This window comes from Siphateles boraxobius, unplaced genomic scaffold (assembly GCF_051911475.1).
Source record: "Siphateles boraxobius isolate OS27281-9 unplaced genomic scaffold, OSU_SipBor_1 6, whole genome shotgun sequence".
Classification (NCBI taxonomy): domain Eukaryota; kingdom Metazoa; phylum Chordata; class Actinopteri; order Cypriniformes; family Leuciscidae; genus Siphateles; species Siphateles boraxobius.
The window spans coordinates 12750196-12760791 of record NW_027509186.1 but is presented as its reverse complement, the minus strand read 5'-3'; the positions used below and the strand labels follow the sequence as shown (position 1 = coordinate 12760791).

Genomic DNA, 10596 nt, shown 5'->3' with positions numbered 1-10596 from the left:
ACATTCTTTGCTTTTCCATCATCTTCTGCATATTTGACTCCTTACTAGCAGTGACTATGATTGTGAGATCCATCTTTTCGCAGTGGTGACAACTGAGGGACTCAAACACAACTATCACAAACCCTGCAAACATTTAGTGATGCTCAAGAAGTCCAATAAGGATGAAACTGGATGTAAATTGTTCTTATTTTGTTTAAAAATTATATTAATTTAGTCCTGCCCTTCAGAGGCTAAAAAATATATTAGCATGTAAAACAAAATAAGAAAACTTTAAACATCACCATTTGCTCAAAAGTTTACCCCTGGCTCTTAATGCATTGTGTTGCATTCTTGAGCATTACCTTGCAGATTCTGAAAGAAGTACAATAGGTAAACGTATGGCTTTGACTATACATTGCAATCATGTTGTAAGGTTTAAAATATTAATTTAAGAGCTCAGTGTTGAGACCTTTCGCCGGAATTTGATTGACAGGCGATCTGACCAATCATAATGCAGATACCGCCATTTTTTGTCCGACAAACCAAACCAGTTAGTAAATTAAAGTCAGTGGACTTGAACTTGAAAAATGGTGTGTATTGATATATTTTTGCAGTTCTGATTTTCATTCATGTTTAATTTGTGCTATAACTAGAAGAGATTATCAGTTCATGTGCTGCTTGAACTGAGGCCTACACATTAAAGCACCACAAAACAGGATTTATTGTTTGAATTTCATTATAATTATAAAAATGTAAAAGATGAGACTTTATTTCATCCCAAAAGTAGGCTGCTCTGTCTTGTATGTTGGTGCATATTCAGTGTCCTCTTTGCTCCGCTAATATATTTTTCACTCTGTGAGAACATTTGGATTGAGAGCGGAACGGCTTGTCGGACGTAGCAACAGTAACTAAGAGGGGCGGGTCTTTGTGAAAGGTCAATTTTGTTTGTTTGTTTGTTTGTTTGTAAACTTTATTGTCCTTCTTCAGGAAATTTGTCTTGGGCTCAAAGCTACATTAATACACCACATACATAATAGCAAATGGACAATTTCAAATCATTTAAATCTTTGTGGACTCGGCTGGACTCGACTCGGACTCGGATGTTAGGGACTCGGACTCAAGTCCGACTCGGCCCTCTTTGGACTCGGACTTGGACTCGGACTCGATTGTTAAGGACTCGGACTCGACAAAGGTGGACTTGGAGCCAACACTAAAAAACAGCAACATTTTTGCATATAGTTGTGGCTTAAACCAAGAAACTGATTAAAAAATGTTGTTTATCACCTGAAGATGATTGTGAATGTCCAGTTTCTCTGGATGTGTATAAATCTCTGTGCTGTGTTTTGTAGACTGACTTCACAGCTGTCACAAGAATATATGAGCACGACATCTGCTACACGTCACATAAAACACCAGATATGCAATGATTGAAATTATAGAATGATTGAGAGAGAGAGAAAAACAGACTGTCTGAGTAAACAAAAAATAAATTGAAAGCTTGCAATATTTTATTGACATTTACTTATACAAACATAAATCAAGATAAGTTTTTTTTTCTCTATAGTTTAATTTTAAGTTTAACAAGGCAGGATATTGCAGCACAAAAAAGAAGAACATTTACTTTTCCTTTTAGCAGCACACCCTGATATGTGTAGCAAATTAACAAAAAAATATTAATAATAAATACATGTTATAATTAATTATGAATATTTGGATCAGTTAATAGAATTAACTTAATGTAGTAAAATTAATATTACAATCAATTAACCTGTTTGTGCCATGAACACTCAGTGTTAATTGCTAATTAATTCTAAGAAATGTACATTTCCGGGGCATGGGAAATGTCTTTCTTACTGTACAGTACTAATCAGAGCCTGTAGTCAAAATCTATGATTAGGGACTCCAGTATATGAGCTTGAGACATGGACAACTTTACGTGTGACATGAACAAGAGTTTATTAACTAGACTAAACATTTAAACTACTCTAACATACACAGAGAGCTGAAGCAGAATACAGGAAAGCAAGGAGTTATAGCATTGTTTGACATTCAGCAGTTCATCAGCCCTGAGCAAACCATCAGTTTAGTTCTAACAAGCCCTTCTTTAAAAGGTCAAAGGATACTTAATGTGTCAAATAATGAGACTAAGTTTGATGCTTGCGTGTCTCGCCCATTTGAATTAAACTGTCCTGATGCATTTTGTTGAGGCTCCAGTTGATCTTTGCTGATGTTGTCTCGATGAGAGTGAACCAGTGGGAGTCAGAGGATCTTTAATTAATGGAAAGACAAGGCCGCAGCCTGGCACAAGCTTGGGCGTCCTTAGAAAAATTCTAGTTCAGCATCTTCACATTAGGGTTTTAGAAAGAGACTAAGAACCGTGATCTTGTGATCAGTGATTTTTAAAGCATGAAGATGTCACACCCTCTGGAGAGGGCTGTGAGCCAATAAGAAGTTGTGCCCCGCGACCTAACGTAACCCCGGTCATGTGACTATGCTTGGCCAATCGCGTCTGGGAGCACGAGTGTTTAATCAGGCCGCGGCGTCTTCCTCATTCAGAGGTGTGAGGAAATCGATTGACGGCTGTGGACAGGTTTGTGTTTTACAAACTTTCCACTCTTGTGATCAATTCATGCTTTTAAGTTAAGCTTATTATTGTAACTTTTTAGAACAACTTACTGGCTGTATGGAATCCGTCGCCGCCATCGGGTTATGTTTAAAGAGGAACTGGTGAGTAATCTGAATGAATGAGCTATACGTTGGATGCCAATCAGTGGCACAGAACATTGATATTGGCATTGCTTGCTTTAAACAAATGTTTTGATCCATTGTATTGGCATTGCTTGCTTTAAACAAATGTTTTGATTCATTGTATGTTGTTATGAAGTCTGTTATTTTTTTTTTTTTGTATATGTATTAAGTGTGTTTATATGCACTATGGAAGTTAGGTTACAGTAACGTTGGTTTATGTGGTTGAAGTTTGTGCCGGTAATGCAACTTCAATATTGTTTTTGATTGTTGATTTAATATTGCATTTAATGTTAATTATTTGTAGGTTGAACATTTATTGATTATTTTGTAAGGACCTAGAGTTGGGTACACATGAAAATGATGTTTGAGTGTGGATTTAGCTAAAAATTTAATGTAAACCTAGTTCCAACTCAGCTCTATTATTTACTGGTCCTGTTGTGTACTATAGGCCAGGTTCTTTCTCTCTGGTTGGAGATAAATGATGGCGAGCTGAATTTCTACAGTTGGGAGCCGATCATCTGCGCAGCATCCATTGAACAGCCGCCCTATTGGTCTGGTAGGAAGGTTGTCCACAGCTTGTCCCCCACACACTTCTCTATAGACTACCGCTCAGTCCCCCATGTCCATCTTTTCCTTTGACGAACAATAACCTATAGATTAAGCAACATACATTTTCATAAAAAAAACCCTTGTGGGTTGTTGTGTGTCTTGAAGAAAGTCAACATCGTTGGGATAGTTTTTTTCTTTTTGATCTTTCTTGTTTTGTATGTGGCATTTGTTGTAATCTTTATCATTGTATCTGACTTGAACAATAACCACAAAAGTGCACTTAATTATAATCAATTCAGCTGCAGTCTGTTAATATTTTGAGTTTTTTTATTTCTGTCATTATCTTTGCTTGTAATAATGTTTGTTTAATTATTTTTCAATCTATGGTACCAGTACCAAGTTTAACTTCCTGTTTCTGTGTTGTTACTGACCACCAGCTCCTGTCGTCGAATTTTAGACTTTTATGATTTAATTGATCTATTTAATTTAGTCTAGCTAATATTGATGATAGATTAATATCAGCTAGCAAGTCCCAAACACACGTTACACACAGTTTACTTGTAACTGATTTCGCAGATAATTTGTTTCATACTAAAAAAAAAATGTTTTCGTCCATTTTGGTTAGCTCTGCTGGTTGACGTCGCTGTACAGAAAGAATGTTGTGACAGTTGGTCGGTGTGGTATTTGTCCCGCCCCTTCTCCACTGTGATTGGACGGGGTAAAAAGTGACAGTGATGAGCGCAGCATTTTACCCAAAGTTGAACATTCTTCAACTCTCGGCGACCTGTAAAAAACACTCAGCGCCTCATTACGCTCATGGCGTTCCAAAAACGCGTTGCTCCCATTGAAAACAATTGAAAAAATACGCCAGCCGCGTAAAAAAAAACGCTTTGGTGGAAACCAAAGCGTGAACTTTAAAGCTTATATATAACAAATAGTTATATGTCTGATTGTCTCAGTCGTTACAAATGCGTCAAACATAACACATAATCAAAAAAACGTGTAAATAAAAAAAAAGCTATTTAAATGCCTTTGGACTAAAAGACAATTTATTTCATTAATCTTTGTGGGACATTACAGCACCAACAAAATTGTTAAAATTGTGCACCAAGCCACATTTTACAAGCTGACCTTCACAGAAAAACTGAGACTCACGCCAGCTAATTTAATGTGAGTTTTATATATACCTTAGAAAATTCAATAATATTTCTGACATTGGCCAGCACACCTGCCACTCAATCAGCAAATATGCAAATTGTTATACCAAGCATTTGAAAAGGAGAGAGAACAAACTCTTCATCATCTGTGTTATGATAGGATGTCAAGTTTAATGCAACATTCTCAGTGGAAAGCCTCCATAAGGGAAAGGTGATACTGGGTCATCGACAAAACCTGCCCGTCCCACACACAATATAGATGGTCACCTGGTAAACCATACTGTGATAAAAAAAAATACATTCAAAGGGTTTATTAAAAACAGTCAAGACTAATTTTATTAATCATGCCCATGAACATGTTAAATAGTTTGATATGGACGAGCATAGACTTTATCTTTTAATGCACAAAGCACAATGACAGTGGCAACCAAAAACAACATTGACAACATTTTCTATTTTTTATTTAATGCTACAGATGATCTATCATTGCCCATCATTATTTTTGTTTAATCTGTGTGCCCTCGTAATCTTACATCCACAAATTCCACATGTTAAAAATGCTCAAGTTCATCAGAAATATAAATAGTTTAAGAAGAAAATAATTTACGACTATTTGAGATGTTCACTGTGTTTAATGTGAATTTGACTGACAGCTTTTTTAAATGGACAAAACTTATAGTTTTCTTAAGAATAAATATGGGCAGCGATTTCAAACGCTGCTGACATACAGACACAAGAAGTCCCACAGAATAAATGTATCAGCGATAAATATGCACATTAACAAAGATACAGTCATTGCTTATGTTTAAATTTGTAATACTCATGTATTTGAGGTGTTGTGTTCTTATAAGTTTAGGCCCTGTTTAAATTATTTAATGTATTACTTATACTTATTACTATGCAACTACCACCAATCAGAGCATACATGGATGACATGACAACCATGACTACAACGGTAGCCTGCACTAATCTGTTATTGGGGAAGTTAACAGATAATATTGAATGGGCACGAATGCAATTTAAGCCCTCTAAATCAAGGAGCATCTCAATAGTTAAAGGCGAGGTAGTAGATAAAATATTCTTCATTAATGGTGAGGCAATACCAACAGTTTCTCAGAAGCCAGTGAAGAGTCTAGGGAGATGGTACGATGGGGATCTAAAGGACACAGTTCGAGTGGGAGAAGTTAGACGACAAGCAGTGGAAGGGTTGAAGAGTATAAACAGCTGTGCTCTACCAGGCAAACTAAAACTCTGGTGCTTTCAGTTTGGTCTACTGCCAAGGTTGCTGTGGCCACTGACCGTGTACGAGGTTTCTTTGACAACAGTGGATAAGCTGGAAGCGTTAATAAGTTCATACATCAGGAAATGGTTGGGAGTTCCACGCTGCCTCAGCAGAGTGGGACTTTATAGTAAAGGAGTATTGCAGCTGCCAGTCTCTGCTTTAACCGAGGAGTTTAAGTGTGCCAAGGTCAGACTGGAAATGAATTTAGCAGAGTCACGCGACAAATGTGTAAGGGAGGCAGCCCCTGTGGTAAAAACTGGTAGAAAGTGGTCAGCAAAGAAATCTGTAGTAGAGGCAAAGCCTGACCTTCAAATTGGGGATATCGTGGGACAGGTACAGCATGGAAGAGGGGGTTTTGGGCTCAGTTTAGCTCCTCCTAAATGGCACAAGGCAGGCCCAGCTCAAAGGAGGAAGCTGGTAGTCAACGAGGTGCGAAAGCAGGAGGAGAGGATGAGATGTATAAAGGCCATTTCCCAGGCCAAGCAGGGAGAGTGGATGACATGGGAGAGTGTGGAACAACGAAAAATGGGCTGGCAAGACCTTTTGTCAATGGAAGAGAGTAGGATCAGTTTCCTTATTAGGTCAACATATGATGTTCTCCCATCACCGCAGAACCTAAACCTCTGGGTAGGAGAGGATCCCTCTTGTCCTTTGTGTTCATCATGCCTGCCACATTAAGGCACATTTTGACAGGATGTAAGGTGGCTCTTAGCCAAGGTCGGTTTACTTGGCGCCATGACCAAGTATTGCGATGTTTGGCTTTAGCATTGGAAGGCAAGCGTAGTATGACCAATAAGTTGCCGCCTGTTCTAGCAAAACATTACACACAGAAGACAATATTCCTCCGCCCAGGCGAGCAACCACCAAGAAAAGGTGCTAAAACCAATTCTCGCCCAGGACAACTGGAAGCTGCTAGGGACTGGAAGATGCTGGCTGATCTTGATCAACGGCTTATTTTTCCACCTGAGATTGCCACCACTAACCTACGACCAGATATTGTTTTGTGGTCTGGATCAGCACGCATTGTTCAACTGATAGAGTTAACAGTGCCGTGGGAGGATGCGGTAGATGAGGCATATGAGAGGAAGAAATTGCGGTATGCTCATCTGGCCACTGAAGCAGAACAGCGAGGATGGATAGTCCAGGTTTATCCAGTGGAAGTGGGTTGTCGAGGTTTTGTGACACACTCTACAACCCGGTTCCTCAGAGACGTTGGATTCAGTGGTCAAGAGTTGCGTCGCACAGTAAAGAACTTATCTGAAGCGGCAGAAAGGAGCAGCAACTGGCTGTGGTTGAGACGAAAGATTCTAGCTGGCTGAGTACAGGCCGCCATGCTACGGTTTCGTAGAATTCTTGAAAACTTGAAGGGTGTTGGTTTATTTGTATAGGTTGTATAGTATTTACAGTCATTACGTTCCTGTCTATATTGCGTGAATGACGGGATGTTGGGCAGATATTGTGTTTTCCGGTAGGTGGTATGCCATACGGAACCGTTGCCACTGAAACTGCATATTAACGCACCAGTGGGGCTCGACAGCCTTAGTCAAACGGGTTGGCGCGCATGGTTGGGTTGCGGAGAGATTGTGGTTAGGTCTCAGCAGCACTGTTGGTTTATTTTTAGAGGTTGTATAGTATTTACAGTCATTACGTTCCTCTGTATATTGCGTGAATGACGGGTGGTTGGGCAGATATTGTGATTTGCGGTAGGTGGTATGCCATACGGAACCGTTGCCACTGAAACTGCATATTAACGCACCAGTGGGGCTCGACAGCCTTAGTCAAACGGGTTGGCGCGTATGGTTGGGTTGCGGAGAGATTGTGAGATTGTGGTTAGGTCTCAGCAGCACTGTTGGTTTATTTGTAGAGGTTGTATAGTAGTTACAGTCATTACCTTCCTGTGTATATTGCGTGAATGACGGGTGGTTGGGCAGATATTGTGTTTTGCGGTAGGTGGTATGCCATACGGAACCGTTGCCACTGAAACTGCATATTAACGCACCAGTGGGGCTCGACAGCCTTAGTCAAACGGGTTGGCGCGTATGGTTGGGTTGCGGAGAGATTGTGAGATTGTGGTTAGGTCTCCTCAGCAAGAGGGAAGTAGAGGTCAGTAAGCTGGGCTGAGTTGAGTGGGGGACGGAGGGGGGTGACTCTGAGACGCCAGAGTCACTGTCGAGCCCTCTTGAGGTGTCTTGGGCTAGTCGACGAAACACTGAGGACGGAAGGTGCCCACTTGAAGACCCTAGAGATGTTCCCTACTCCGCTCAATCCAGAGGGTTGTTATGGGGGGACCGCACTGTGGTTGCAGCCGTTGTGTGTGCTGACACGCAAATACACTATTAACACCTGACAGAAGGAGATTCACGTCACCAGATGGAAAGAAGCGTAAATGGATGGAGAAGCATAGGTTACTGTAAAGCTACGTCTTAGTTGGTGCTTATCTTGGCGAAAGCCGAGTACAAATCAGCATGACGTTTTAACATCTACTCTCGTGTAATGGAAATCATATAATTTTTACATTACCCTGAACATCTAGATTCACTTTTGCATAGTTTAGTCATGCTTTTCATTTACTTCTAAAATATGTGATAAAATAGCCATACTTTTAAATTATGACCGTAATCCAAACATACATATTAACCTAAAAGTTTAATGTAAAAATGTTCCTAATTTCATCAGTATACATTTATGTAAATTATCATAAAGGTAAACTACCTGTCAGTGGATTTGTTACAGTATATGCAGGTACATATTGGTACATTTAGACAAAGCTTTTAATGCGAAACTGAAGTATAAAATTATAAAGTATACATGCAGACCAAACACGAGTCAAGATGATCCATATAGCAGTGCAGCGGATCACTCTATATCTGAGAGGTTTGTACTTCAGAAAGGTTACAGGATAAACCACTGCCAGGTAACGCTCAACACAGATCACTGAAACACGGGACGGCCAGTGATGGTGAGTCCTATTAAAAAAAGTTTATAATGTCCTGAGACTTGCAAACCAAAATACCTGAGGGTATAAAGATCAAACAATTCAGACAGATACCAAGCTCACAAACAGAGAGATTGAGGATGAAGAACACTTTCTGTTCCTGTTATGATGAGCCATATAACATTGAAGTGTACTGTATTATAAGACTAAAAAACAATTTGATCCAGACAGTTCATTAGAGTTATGGAGTGTGTAGATGCTTCAGGTGTGGTGAAGTTAATAGTAAAGTTTTTTATCTCCTCTGACTTGTTCTTAACAGTTCAGCAGCTTACAAAATGTGATAATGTAACCATGCTTTAAAATTAAATCGTAAATTGTATAGAAAATATGGATCTATATTCAGTAAATTGGGTTCATCTACATTCAAGTGCAAAATATCATTGTGTATCATATTTCCCATGAATGGATTTCATTTAAATTGTTACTTCTGTCAAAAGAAGAAAATTTTACCCTATAGTGTAAAGGGTTGAATTAGCACTATAGAATGCCAAACCAACAAAGTGTCATTATTGCAGTATCGTTGTGGTTGAAAACAAGAAATTTAAATAAATAGAGTTTGGCACCTACAGTTGAAAGCCAAGTCTCTCTGGGTGTATCTCTGTGCTGTGTTTTGTGGACTGACATATATATGTATACTTATGCTGCTTGAAAACATTTGGAAACTCACCGATGTATCACACACTTAACATGTTACATTTAAAACACAAAAATCTTTAATTTTAATTCTTTTAAAAAGTTAATTCTTGGACACAGCTGAGGAAATATTTGGAGGCATCATTCAGCTGCTTTAACTTGCCCATTCTGGTAGAAACACTCTATGATTTTGAAAAACAAAGAGAGACTTTTACAGCCCTTTGTAGATAAAGAACAGGCTGAATAAAACCAGCCAGCACCTAACAAATCAAACCAATGGACCAAAGTGCCTTAATCTGTTTTTCCAGAATGGTAACAACTCCTATGACTATATATGGGACATGCATAATAGTCGTGCTCACAGTAGTTATTAGAATGAGATAAAATGCCATTCTCTTCATGCAGTTTTCCTTCTCTCTCCGTCTCTCTCCTGGTCCTGACTGTTTCAGAGCTTTGAGAACAGCCACAATACAAAACAACTGGATGGAGAGAAAGAGGAGGAACTGCACTGATAAGAACAATGTCAGTTCTAAGTTGCCAGAAAATAATAGGCACAAAAAACAGGAGACAAGAATAATTATCCAGGCTGCAGTGGAGCAGATCACTCTATATCTGAGAGGTTTGTACTTCAGAAAGGTTACAGGATAAACCACTGCCAGGTAACGCTCAACACAGATCAGACACTGAAACAGAGGACGGCCAGGGATGATAAATCCTATAGTAAAAAGGATTTTAATGTTGAGAGACTAAAAAAACTAAATGACAGTGCACTGATCAAATTAGTCAGACAGATACCAAGTTCACAAACAGAGAGATTGTGGATGAAGAACTGTGATGCCACTCCACTTCCTGTTCCTGTGATGATGAGCCATATAATATAGGAGTGTGTTGGAAGACCAAACAACAAACAAACGCTGTATCCACAGATGTCCATAAAGTCAAAAGACTGAGTTGTGGAGTTTGTAGATGTTTCAGTTGTGGTGAAGTTCACTCTAAAGTTATTCATCTCCTCCGTGTTTGTCTTCCTCAGTTCAGCAGCCGACAAAACGTAATAATGTAACTGATTTATGGGAAGAGAGAAGTGTAAATTAAGTTCACATCCAATCTGTAAGTCTTATTTATTTATTTTTTGCCAAAAAAATGGTTATACAAAGGCAGTAGATATTCATAGCCTACAAAAACAACCTCTTTCTATCCTTACCACTTTTCATGTTTAACTTGAATAAATTTTAAATTGAAATTGAAAAAACACT

The 10596-nt window shown here is 38.9% G+C and overlaps 1 pseudogene; it reads right to left on the bottom strand.

The window, feature by feature from the left end:
- Positions 1-9525: 9525 nt before the first annotated feature.
- Positions 9526-10349, bottom strand: LOC143715701 (uncharacterized; annotated as a pseudogene).
- Positions 10350-10596: the final 247 nt, after the last annotated feature.